Genomic DNA, 11,774 nt, shown 5'->3' on the forward strand with positions numbered 1-11,774 from the left:
CTTTTCGTCCAGTCAAAAGCAAGTAATTTACACAAAAATAGAAGATCATGAACAAAAATACTTGTTGCTTTGTATTAATGCTTGAATACCAACAGAAAGACTCCATTTTTAGAAAATTTTCTTCAACAACAGACAAGGCATGATCTCTAGTCTAAATTACTGGTTATTGACACCAGCGGGTGGGTGCACCACTTTCCCATTTCAGGCTGTCTAGTCTAGTACATAAAGAAAAGACAGTATATTGCATAATAACTTTATTTCAGAATAATCAATGGAAAAGAACGAAAAGAAAGGGCGAGCACGAAGTATGATGGTCATTTTCAAGCTAAAATTGAGAATGAAATAATTAATAATGTACCAAACGTGCAATTTAGGCATACCATGCGCACTACCTTAGTATGTGCTTGTGGAGATGGTTATAGGATATTACAGAAACATACATCAAACTATGTGCTTTCCAATGAGTGCGTTCCTCTGTGTTGTTGCAATGAAGTAAACTGATCATAGACATGGGGATGCAAGCTAAGGGAAAAAGATTGAGCAGTAGATATAAATGGTTGCTGAATGAAATGCTGCCAAAATTTGACTTCCTAATTAGATTGGGACAGCAAAAGAACAAGTTGAGACATTTTTTTTCGTAATGAATTGAAATCCAAAATCCATTGTCATACAGAGACCGCTTTATTGACAACTTATTTCCAATATTAGAAGATCGTGTATTGGGCAAGAAATCAGAAACCTACATCTTGGCATGCCAGTAGTTTATGTTACTGAGGAAAATATCCATACTAAGTGGTACAAAAGATAGTCTCTATTCCTCTCTCTACAAAATGAGCCGTCAATTCCCAAAAGTGAGGATACTAAAATGTGGAAACAACTGTGACCTTACATGCCATTCCTCAATGGTTCATGTTTACCAACACAACCTCCAAGAGCGGACGTCAGCAAAGACACAAAATCATTTATAATATTTTCAGATTACGATTATCAGTAGGATGCAAGAATTGGTTCCGCAGAGGGAAGACAATAGACAGAACACCCATGCATAATACCGTGCCTGATATTTGAACTAGAGTTCAAAGCCTTGTTTCAAGAATAGGATGGGGCATTGCAGCAACAGCCTTGGACTTCTGAAACCAACGAGGTTGACCCTGTTCCTCAGAGGCACAGGTAGGCACTGTACATGCCTGGCTTTATACTCCCAAATCATTTGAAGAAAGGTGGAGCCATTTATGAACCTTGGCCCAGACAGGATACCCCTGATATGAGTTAATGCAGCAAAGGTCAAGAAATTAAATCACACATTTCTAATATTTCAAAGTTATACAATTTTTTTGTGAGTTCTAATTAAAATTTTGTGACTTCCAATGAACACTAATTTTAACAACAGAACACCATAAATAAATGAAGAAAAGTTATTTATTGCCCAATAATTAACAGAAAATTTCCCGATACTGCAGATAGGAAAACAGTCTAGGTATTAAACATAACCATGCATCGGTACAGCTGCAACCACTTAATCAACAGAACGAAAAATAACCGTTTCATTTACCTCCGCTACCAGCCTCCTGATGTAGGACAAATTAGCATTACTTTGCCTAGTAAAAAGTTGGGAGGAAAAAACTCAAATATCACACCTAGGACTCTTATACATCATATCTAAAAAGTCTTAAACAATACTTAAGGATTTGACTGCATCGCAGAAACTCTGAAAAATATATTTTGAATACTTGAATGATTAATAAGTAAAATTACAAGGTTATTTATAATAATCTTTCCTAATTAGAATAAAACTAAGTTAGAAATACTAATCTTAATACAAATAGGAAAATACTAATAAGAATAAAAATCTTAAGTTATTAAAATTATAATAATACTCCTCAATAATATAGATTCTTAAGTAGTATAGAAGTTTAACATCTAATATAATTACAATTTCTAAACTATATAAGAAATCTATTGCTAGTCCATTCTGCATCACTTCCATTATCCCTTCAGTTGTGTTCTCTGTCCCTTGTTCCTCCTCTTCCATATCTTTTTCTTTATATGCTTATAGAGTGAGCTCCCAAGATTCCTTGTGGACCAAAGGACATGGTTGTTGGCAGCCCATCCTACAAACGAGATGGTCTGTTAACTTTCTAAATTTCCTTACTTTGCTTTTTGTTATTGTATTTTCTCCGAGAATCTCTTCTCCTCTAGTTTTGTATCTTCCTCCTTTCTGAAAAATCTTGTTTTCTGGCAAGAGGAAAAAAATCAGAAGAAACTTTAGACATGAGTTTAGAACATTTTATTGTTGTGTTTTCTTGAGGGTCTTATCCACAGATTTACCCCTATCTCCATTTCAGTTCAGTAACAATTTGAAGGAAAGAGACATAGATATGATGTGAAATCAAGGAAACTTATATGTAAATTTTGGGTTCAAATCCATAATCATCAACTCATGGTGTTCAACATCCTTTCAGCTGAACTGTAAAAGACATTGAGAGATCAGGAAAAATAATTCCTTTTGGTAGGGTGTTTCAGTGTAGAGAAGCAAAAGATATGAAGCTCAAGCATTTTAATATTGTTTCATTTTTTAGTATGTGTTTTAGGAATGTTATTTTGTTCTTCTGGCTCCTGTCCAGTGGCAGTTTATTTTTGTATACATAGATTTATAACCGATATGCCTAGATAAGACAGATTCTAGTCAAAAGAGCAGTAACTATATCAGTTTTATAATAACTCCAACCCTAATGCAATGGAGGTTATCAGCAAAAATTAATTTCAGAAAAGTTGCCTGGGTACTCAAATGTTGTAGATCTTTGAACTCTCTCTTAAAAAACTCACACTAATTTATCCCGTTCTAAGATCCTATTGTAGGAGTTATAACAACTTTCCTCCTCCCCAAAAAAATATATCTATTTTCCCCTTCCATAACTCTTCTTCAGCAATCACCCATCCAAAGGTAGCCTACACATTGAATTCCTCCAATAGCTCAATGGACGTTGAACGCAGACAGGAAAAGGAAAATTTTTTCTTCTTTATTTTTTGGTATGATTAATTGATACAAAAAGCTGAATTTATAGAGTTTTATATTCCTATTTTATCTTCCTAATTTTAAAAGTAAATGACTATACAATCAATAGTAATCACTCCTAAAAATTATAATAATAAATCTTAAAGATACGTAGTAATAACTTCTAAAAATATACAGTAATAAATTCTAAAAATATACAGTAATAATTCTAAAGATATCTAGTCAACTTTTGATTCTTTTCATATATTTCTACACCTCTCCTCAAGTTGGTGTATAAATATTGATCATGTCTAACTTGTCCATTAAGGATTCAAATTTTGGTCTGAAATGCTATTAATAACATCAGTTGTTTGTTGCTCAGAAATCACAAACGGCATACAAACAACTCTATTCTCCAGCTTTTATTTAATGAAATGTTTATCAATTTCAATATATTTCGTACAATCATGTTGAACTGGGTTGTGCGCAATGCTTATACTTGATTTGTTATCACAAAATACTTTCATAAGTGCTTTTGCATCTAATCTTAGTTCTTCAAGTACTCTTTTAATCCATAATACGTCACAAGCTCCATTTGCCATAACTCTATACTCGGCTTTTATATTACTTCTAACGACCACACTTTCTTTTTTACTTCGCCAAGTAACCAGATTTCCCCATAACAATGTACAGTACCAAAGATTGATCGTCTATCTAAAACTGAACCTATTCAGTCTGCATCTGTGAAAACTTTTATACTCTTTTTATTATTTTTATTATTTTTATTGAACAGCAACCTCCTTCCCAGTGTACTTTTTAAATACTTGAGAAGTTTATATGCGGCTTCCAGATCTCCCTCATAAGGTATATACTTTCTTTGTGACACAATTTTTCATATTTGACCTTGCAATTTCCATATCTAGGAAGTAGCGTAACGGTGCCAAATTCTTAATTTCAAATTTTGAGACGATATTTTTTCAACTTACTGATCTAATCATCATCATTCCCAATAAGTATTATATCATCCACGTATACAATCAAGATAGTCATCCTTTCATTAATAGTGTGTTTCATAAACATTGTATGATCAGATTGTCTTTAGCTATATCATTCTTTTTTAATAAATCTGGTAAATCTCTCGAACCAAGCTCAGGGAGACTATTTTAATCCATATAATGATTTTCTTCAGCTTACAGACTTTTCCTCTAAACTTTTCTTCAAAGCCAGACAGCACATCCATATAGACTTTCTCTTCTAACTCTTTATTTAGGAATGCATTTCTAACATTCAATTGAAACAGTGATCATTCTAAATTCATAGTTACAGAGAATAACATCCGAATAGTATTCAATTTAGCAACAAGGGCAAACGTCTCCTGATAATCAACTCTATATGTCTGCATAAATTTTTTTACTCCTAAACTTACTTTATAGCATCTCAAGGATCTATCTGAGTTGAATTTTATAGTGAAAACCCACTTGCACCCAACAATCAATTTCCCTTTAAGCAAACTGGTCATCATCAGATTCTCAGCTTTGAGGAGACATAACTACATCTTTCTTAATTTGAATCGGCTTTCTTTTAGTGTAAATTTTTCCGAACAACCTCTCATTATTGAAGCGTGCATAATTCATTTCACTAGTGTCTTTTTTGTGTTCAGGTATTAAGGTGGGCCCCTCCCCCTTCCCCCCCGAAGTTTTCCTTATCCAGAATATCAAGAGTAAAAGTTGCAATTTCACCATTTGTATAACCATCAGAATTTTTTTCGATCTTTTCTTTCTCAAACGCTAAGTCTTCATTTCCTTCCCCTCCTTGAAGAAGAGGACTAAAAAAACTTTGAAATTCAAGAAATGTAACATCCATTATGACCAAATTTTTTTTTCTAGTAGAATGAAAACATTTATACCTTTTTTTGTGTGAGAGAATATTCTAAAAAAACACATTTTATTGTTCCTAGATTTAACTTATATCTCTATTACGATTATATATATGAATGAATGCAACACATCCAAAAACTCTTAATAGTAAGTAGGAGGTCAATCGAGACATTGGAAATGAATTTTTGAAAGTCGTTAGAAATGTCTAAAAGTTCAAAACTCTTGATGGCATCCTGTTGATCAGGTATGTAACAATAAGAATTGCTTCCCCCCATAAGTAGTTAGGTACATTAGTGGTAAATATCAAGGACCTAACTACTTGTAAAAGGTGCTTATTTTTTCTTTATGCTACTCTATTTTATTGAGAAGTGTTATTGTAAGAATTGTGATGAACAATTCCTTTTTATACGAAAACGACCCTAAAATTTGATCAAAATACTCATTTCCATTATCACTCCTAACCACTCGAATTTTTGTTTGAAATTGGGTTTCAACCATATTATAAAAATTTTTGAAAACATGTTCTGCTTCAAATTTTTCTTTAAGTAGATAAAACCAACTTAAACGTCTATGATTATCAATAAATGTTATAAACTATTATTTACAACTTGGTGGATAATTTTGAGGGTAAGGGACTCTCACTCTAAAATTTTCTCTCTCCAGTTTTCTCTCTACCTGTTCCAAATTGTCGGAAATTTGGTCGGCCTAATTGTAAGAAAAGACATGAGTATATTCGAAAGAAGATTTTTAGCGATTGAGAATAAATCTTTTGATCTGGTATGCGATGGGAAAAGGGCAGATGGTATACAGATCACCGAGAATGGGCACGGATTTGGGTGCTCGATCATTCTAGAGAAAGATGAGTTTGAATGGTTCTTAGAAGCTCTTAACAAGTTCTGGTGGAGAAAAAAGCCAGGATGTTGGGCTAAACACTTGGTGAAGAGGAATTATGAGTTATGGCTTTCATTTGGGACGAACAGAAGGGGGAAATATCTGGCGCTAACGGTGCAAGGGGGTCGTAATACAAAGAGGATTTGTTTTCCAGGAGGATTTCACAGGAATGGATGCTGGAAACTGAAGGTTGCTAGCTATGAACTTGCAGATAGACCTGTGAAATTCCCTAGATTGGTAACTGAAAAGGAGAAGAGAAGACAAAGAAGTCCAGTGGAGAATCAGAATAAGGTGAAGCAACCGTGGAAGATTTCCTTCCCATGCCCGCATTGCAAAGATCTGATTAATGTTACGATGGATGGGGGAGGTCCACTGTCGTATGCGACGACGCTAAAAAGTGATGGAGGAAAGGAGAAGCGGGTAGGGCAAAGGCAGAGTGTTGGCAATTCGAAGCGGGTTGGTCCGAACCCACTAGGCACCCGAAAAGATAGTAACAAATGGAATATTGGGCCTAATGCAAGGAATAGGGGTCAGCGTCATAATTTGGATTTTGGGCCGGGCAAAAGCAAGTTCACCTGGAAAGAAAAAGAGAAATGGATTGCTAGCTTGAAGAAAGATGAAGGTTTTACTTCCAGCCCAAGTAGGGTTTTGGGCTTTAACCCAACCCAAGGTGAATGTTCAGGGATTGAAACCACGTTAAATGGATCAGTGGAAGAAAAAAGAGAAGGAAAAAAAAAATAGAAGAGAAGAAAAAGTTAGGGTTCGAGGGCGTGGAAAAGGAAGGGGATGAGAAGGACTGTGAAGGAACAGAGATACCAGAGAAACAAAGTGATAATGAAGACGAAGAGCTTTGTTCGGTCTTCTCTACTATGGATGGCTTCGTTAGTGATAGCATTGTTCCGATAGATTCACAGAGTGAAAGAGGAGAAAGAGTCGAACATGGCAATGGTTTTGCTGGACGAAGAAACCCAGACGCTCAATTCCATTTATGACTCTGAAATTGAAGAAATCATTCAACTAAGCCTGCAAGGTGTGAAAATCACAAAAAGATAAATGGATTACTGCTCTCAGTGGGTTGCCAATAATGTATAAAAATTCAGCAAAAAGATGGGTGTCTCTCTGGAAGGTATGGAACACTTGATCTTTCTTTTCTTCTCTAAAATAGAAAAAAGAAAAACTTCAATGAAGTTAAAAGGGAGGATCAGTAAAGAAAAGAGAAAACAGGCCGGTGGTACTCCGAGAGAGTTAAAAAGATTGGAGTCTTCAATAAATTATGAGAGCAGAAGGAAGGGAAGCATGGATTCAAGAGGGGTTAGGATAATTTGTCAATGATAGGAAAGGTTATTTCTTGTAATGTTCGTGGTGTCAATGACAAAGGCAAACGACTGATAATCCGAGGATGCTTTAAGAAGTGGAAACCTACCGTTGTGTGTTTGCTAGAAACAAAACTAGAAATGTATGATAGTGGAATTGTTAATAGCTTGTGGTGTGTGAAGGATAAGGGATGGCAAGGTATTCCAGCTAAAGCCATTACTGGGGGGTATGATTATTTTGTGGTGGGATAATCACATGCAGTGTATATTCGGCTTAAAAGGGGAATGCACGTTATTCTGTATTTTTAAAAATAGACGTGGAAATTTTAGTTGGATGTTTACCGGGGTTTACTGCAAGGGAAACAAAGAGGAGAAAGCTCTACTATGGAATGAGTTGGAGATGTGTGGAGCTAAATGGGATGGTAACTGGGTCATTGAGGGAGATTTTAACATAACTATGAGAAGGGGTGAGAGAAGTGGAAGCAATTTGTCCACAAAGGAGGCAAGCGAATTTAAGGAGAGGATAGATAAGGCTGGTGTTTTAGATTTGCCTTTATCAAATGGGCAATGGACTTGGTCCAATCAACAAAGTAGGTCAAGAATAGACAGATTTTTTATTTCTTCAAATTTGTTGGTGGATCTTGCTGGAATTTGTCACAAAATTTTACCCCAACCTACCTCGGATCTTTACCCTATTTGCATCGAAGTTGAGGGGATTCAATGGGGTCCTATCGTTTGGATAATAAATGGTTGGGGAAGGCAAATTTTAGGCAGTTGGTGGAAAAAATTTGGTTGAACACAGAAGTTGAAGGTTTTGCAAGTTACAGATTTGCATATAAACTTAAAGTCCTGAAAAACAAAATTAAGACTTGGACTAAAGAGGTCTTGGGTGAGGAAAAAGCATAATTTGAGACTGTCATGACTGAGATTAATGATCTGGGTGAGAAAGAGGGTTGAAGGGATTAAATGATGAAGAAAAAGAACGGAGAGGTAGTTTGAAGCTTAAATTGACTACTCATTTGAAGTATGAAGAGTCAATTTGGAGACAAAGATCCAAGGAGAAATAGTTGGAGGAGGGGGACAGGAACACTAGATATTTTCATGCTTTGGCCTCTTGTAGATGCCATGGAAATTACATTGAAGAGGTTTGGTGTGATGGTAAGAAGGTTCTAGGGCAATACTGAGTTAAGGGAGGCTGCCAGAGGTTATTTCCTCAACTTATACAAAGAAGACAGGGAGGTTCGCCCCAATTTGAATGGTTTGCCATTTAATAGAATTTCAAAAATGAGTTACAAAATGCTTGAAGCTGAATTCAGCAAGAAGGTGCTTGATGGGTTAAAATCTTGCAATGACAACAAGGCTCCTGGCCCGGATGGCTTTAATTTGAAGTTTCTTCAAATTTTCTGGAATTTGTTGAAAGATGACATTATGCGTATATTTAAAGAATTGTACTGCTCGGGTAAATTTGTGAAATATTTAAACTCTACTTTTATTACACTCATACCTAAAAGGAATGGGGCCAATGAGTTTAAAGATTTTAGACGTATAAGTTTAGTGGGTTGTGTCTACAAATTAATTGCAAAGGTGTTGGCTAGAAAGCTCTTTAAGATGTTGGGGGAGGTTATTGGGGATTGTCAACATGTTTTTGTTGAAGGAAGACAGATTATTGACGCGGTGATAGCTGCAAATGAAATGGTTGACGATCTTTTTGTCAATAAGAGGGACGGTTTGGTGTGCAAGCTTGATTTGGAGAAGGCTTATAACTATGGTAATTGGAATTTTGTTGATTATTTGCTTGATAGAATGGGGTTTGGGTCAAAATGGAGGAAGTGGATGAAAACATACATTACTACTACAGCTTTTGCTGTACTTATAAATGGGGGTCCTTCTTATTTTTTCAAGGCGACAAGAGGGTTAAGATAAAGGGATCCTCTCTCTCCTCTTCTTTTCATCTGCATTATGGAATCTTTTAATGGCTTTTTGTGTAGAGCGTATAATCTACAGATGTTGAAGGGTGTTTCGGTGGGTAGGGGTGGAAACAAAACTGATGTGACCCATCTATTTTTTGCTGACGACACTCTCATATTCTGCCAACCAGAATTAAAGAATCTGCTATATTTAAGATGTATATTATTATGTTTTCAAGCAGTTTTGAGACTCAAAATTAATCTCAACAAATCCGAAATGGCCAGAACTGGTGGTGGTGGTGCGGCTGGGCCTTATGCAGAAATTTTGGGGTGCAGAGAAGTTAATTTCCCTTTTAAGTACTTAGGAGTCCCCTTGGGGGCTAAATACAAAGATCAAAGTATGTGGGAGTCAGTCATCGACATGTATGAAAGGAGACTTGCGGGGTGGAAGAGAGGTTTTTTTTTCTGAAGGAGGGAGATTAACCTTAATTAAACCACTTTGGCTAATCTTCCAATATATTACTTATCTACAATTACTATCCCAGTGAACGTGGCAAAGAGATTGGAAAACATCCAGTGTAGGTTTTTGTGGGGTGATGGTATTGATGATCGGAAATATCATTTGGTTAATTGGAATGACATTAAAGCTCTTCTTCAATATGGAGAATTAGGGATTCGGTACTTGGTTAAATTGAATGAAGCTCTTCAAGGTAAATGGCTTTGGAGGTATTGGAGGGAAGATAATAAAATGTGAAGAAGGATTGTTGAAGCTAGATGGGGTGTGCATATGACCTCTAGAAGTGGTGGCAATCTTTCTCTCCCTCATGGCAGGGTTTGTGGAGGAAAATTCTGATGCAGTGGAATTTGTTTCATCAGTGCTTAAAGTGGAAACTTGGCAGAGGTAACAAGATCAATTTTTGGGAAGAAGATTGGGTTGGGGAAGGTAGACTACTGAGGAGGTTTCCAAGAATTCATAATATCACTCAATCCAAAGATATGACTGTTTTGGAGGCTTACAGGGTTGTTAATGGGAACGAGGTTTGGTTAATTAATATAAAGAGGAACTTAAATGATTGGGAGGTTGAAGAGTTTGAAGACTTGATGGCTACTCTTGAATCTGCACAGGTATCGGATAGTGATGATCAGGTGGGGTGAAATCTGGAAAAAATGGAATATTTTCGGTCACTTCATACTATAAGTTCTTACACGAGACGGATACTGAAAACAGAAGACTATTTCTTGCTAAGCCGATTTGGAAAACTAAAATTCCTCCACGCATTGCTTTTTTTGCTTGGGAGGCTTGCTGGGAAAAAATCCTTACTCTGGACAGGTTGAAAAGTAAAGGCATGATTATTGCAAATGGTTGCTCTTGCTGTTTAAAGGCTGAGGAAACTTGCAATCATCTTCTACTATGGTGTCCTACTGTTTCTAAATTATGGTGCGGGATTTATGGGTGGTTAGGTATCAATTGGGTTATTTCGAGTTCGGTTGGGAGGGAGACTTTGGATGGTTTATATGTAAAAAGAAACATTGCTAATCTTATCCCTTTGACCATTTTTTGGGTTATTTAGAAAGATAAAAATATAAGAGCTTTTGATAGCATAGAGAGTAGTTCTAATAGATTAATGGATAGATGAATACACTTGTTTGGGACAATTGTGCTTGATCATGACATCACTAATAATGAGAATTTTGGGAAAGTCATTGATACTCTAACCTTTTTGTAGAGATTTTGTACATGGGTGGTACTCTCGTTTTTAGTACCTTGTGAATAATACTTTACACTTTTTATTTTTATTTTTAAAAATGTTATAAACTATTTTTTTGCAGAGTTGGTTAATGTCCTAGAAAGTCTCCACAAATCACTATGAATAAGAGAAAAAGGCATAGATGGTTCATATAGTTGAGTAGGAAATGATGCACGATGGTGTTTAGCTAATTAACAAATTTTACATTGCAATAATGATAAATCTTTATTACGAAACAAGTTTGGAAATAAATATTTTCAATATTGAAAGCTAGAATAGCTTAACCTATAGTGCCATACCATTATTTCACCACTAGTAGAATTAAAGCATGCTCCAAAATTTGAGGATTTCGGTTGCTAACACAAAAAACTTCCATCATCAAAGTAATAGAGACCTCCATGTTCCCTAGCATTATTAATCATCAACCCCATATCCAGATCCTGAAATTCACAATAGTCTAAAAAAACTTTATAACAACACCTTAAGTCTCGAGTTATTTTACTAGCAGACAAAAGATTACAAGAAAAATTTGGAACGTGAAGGATATCGTGAAGAACAAAAGTATTAGATAACAATTGACTTTTTCTCAGCAATTGCTGAGGGCGAGTCATTTGTGATTGTCTACACAACGACTATAAGAAGAAAACAATTTAGAATAATTTATCATGTGATCCGTGGTACCTGAATCTATTATCCATAGACAAATAGGAATAGCTTACACATTAAAGACAATAGATTAAAGATAATTACTTTTCTAGGCCAAAGAACAAGAGGAAGGTACAGGATTAGAGAATTGTCTGGACAGAAAAAATCTATACAGTTATTCTAACTGTTCTTTATTGAATGAAGGTGTTGCATTAGTGCAGATTCTATGTTCCCATTTTGCTTAGTGGTGGAGTAAAAGGCCTTTGGGTCACAATTTGGTCGCCTGGGAGTACTCGGCTTCCAATTAGGGGGTTTCCAATGTAACTCCTAGCAAGTTTCCCTGGTATGGTGTGATTTATGGCGGTGATCACACCACACTTTTTTCCTTTCTTATTTAC

Source organism: Carica papaya, chromosome 1, assembly GCF_054855325.1.
Source record: "Carica papaya isolate Zhongbai chromosome 1, ASM5485532v1, whole genome shotgun sequence".
NCBI lineage: Eukaryota > Viridiplantae > Streptophyta > Magnoliopsida > Brassicales > Caricaceae > Carica > Carica papaya.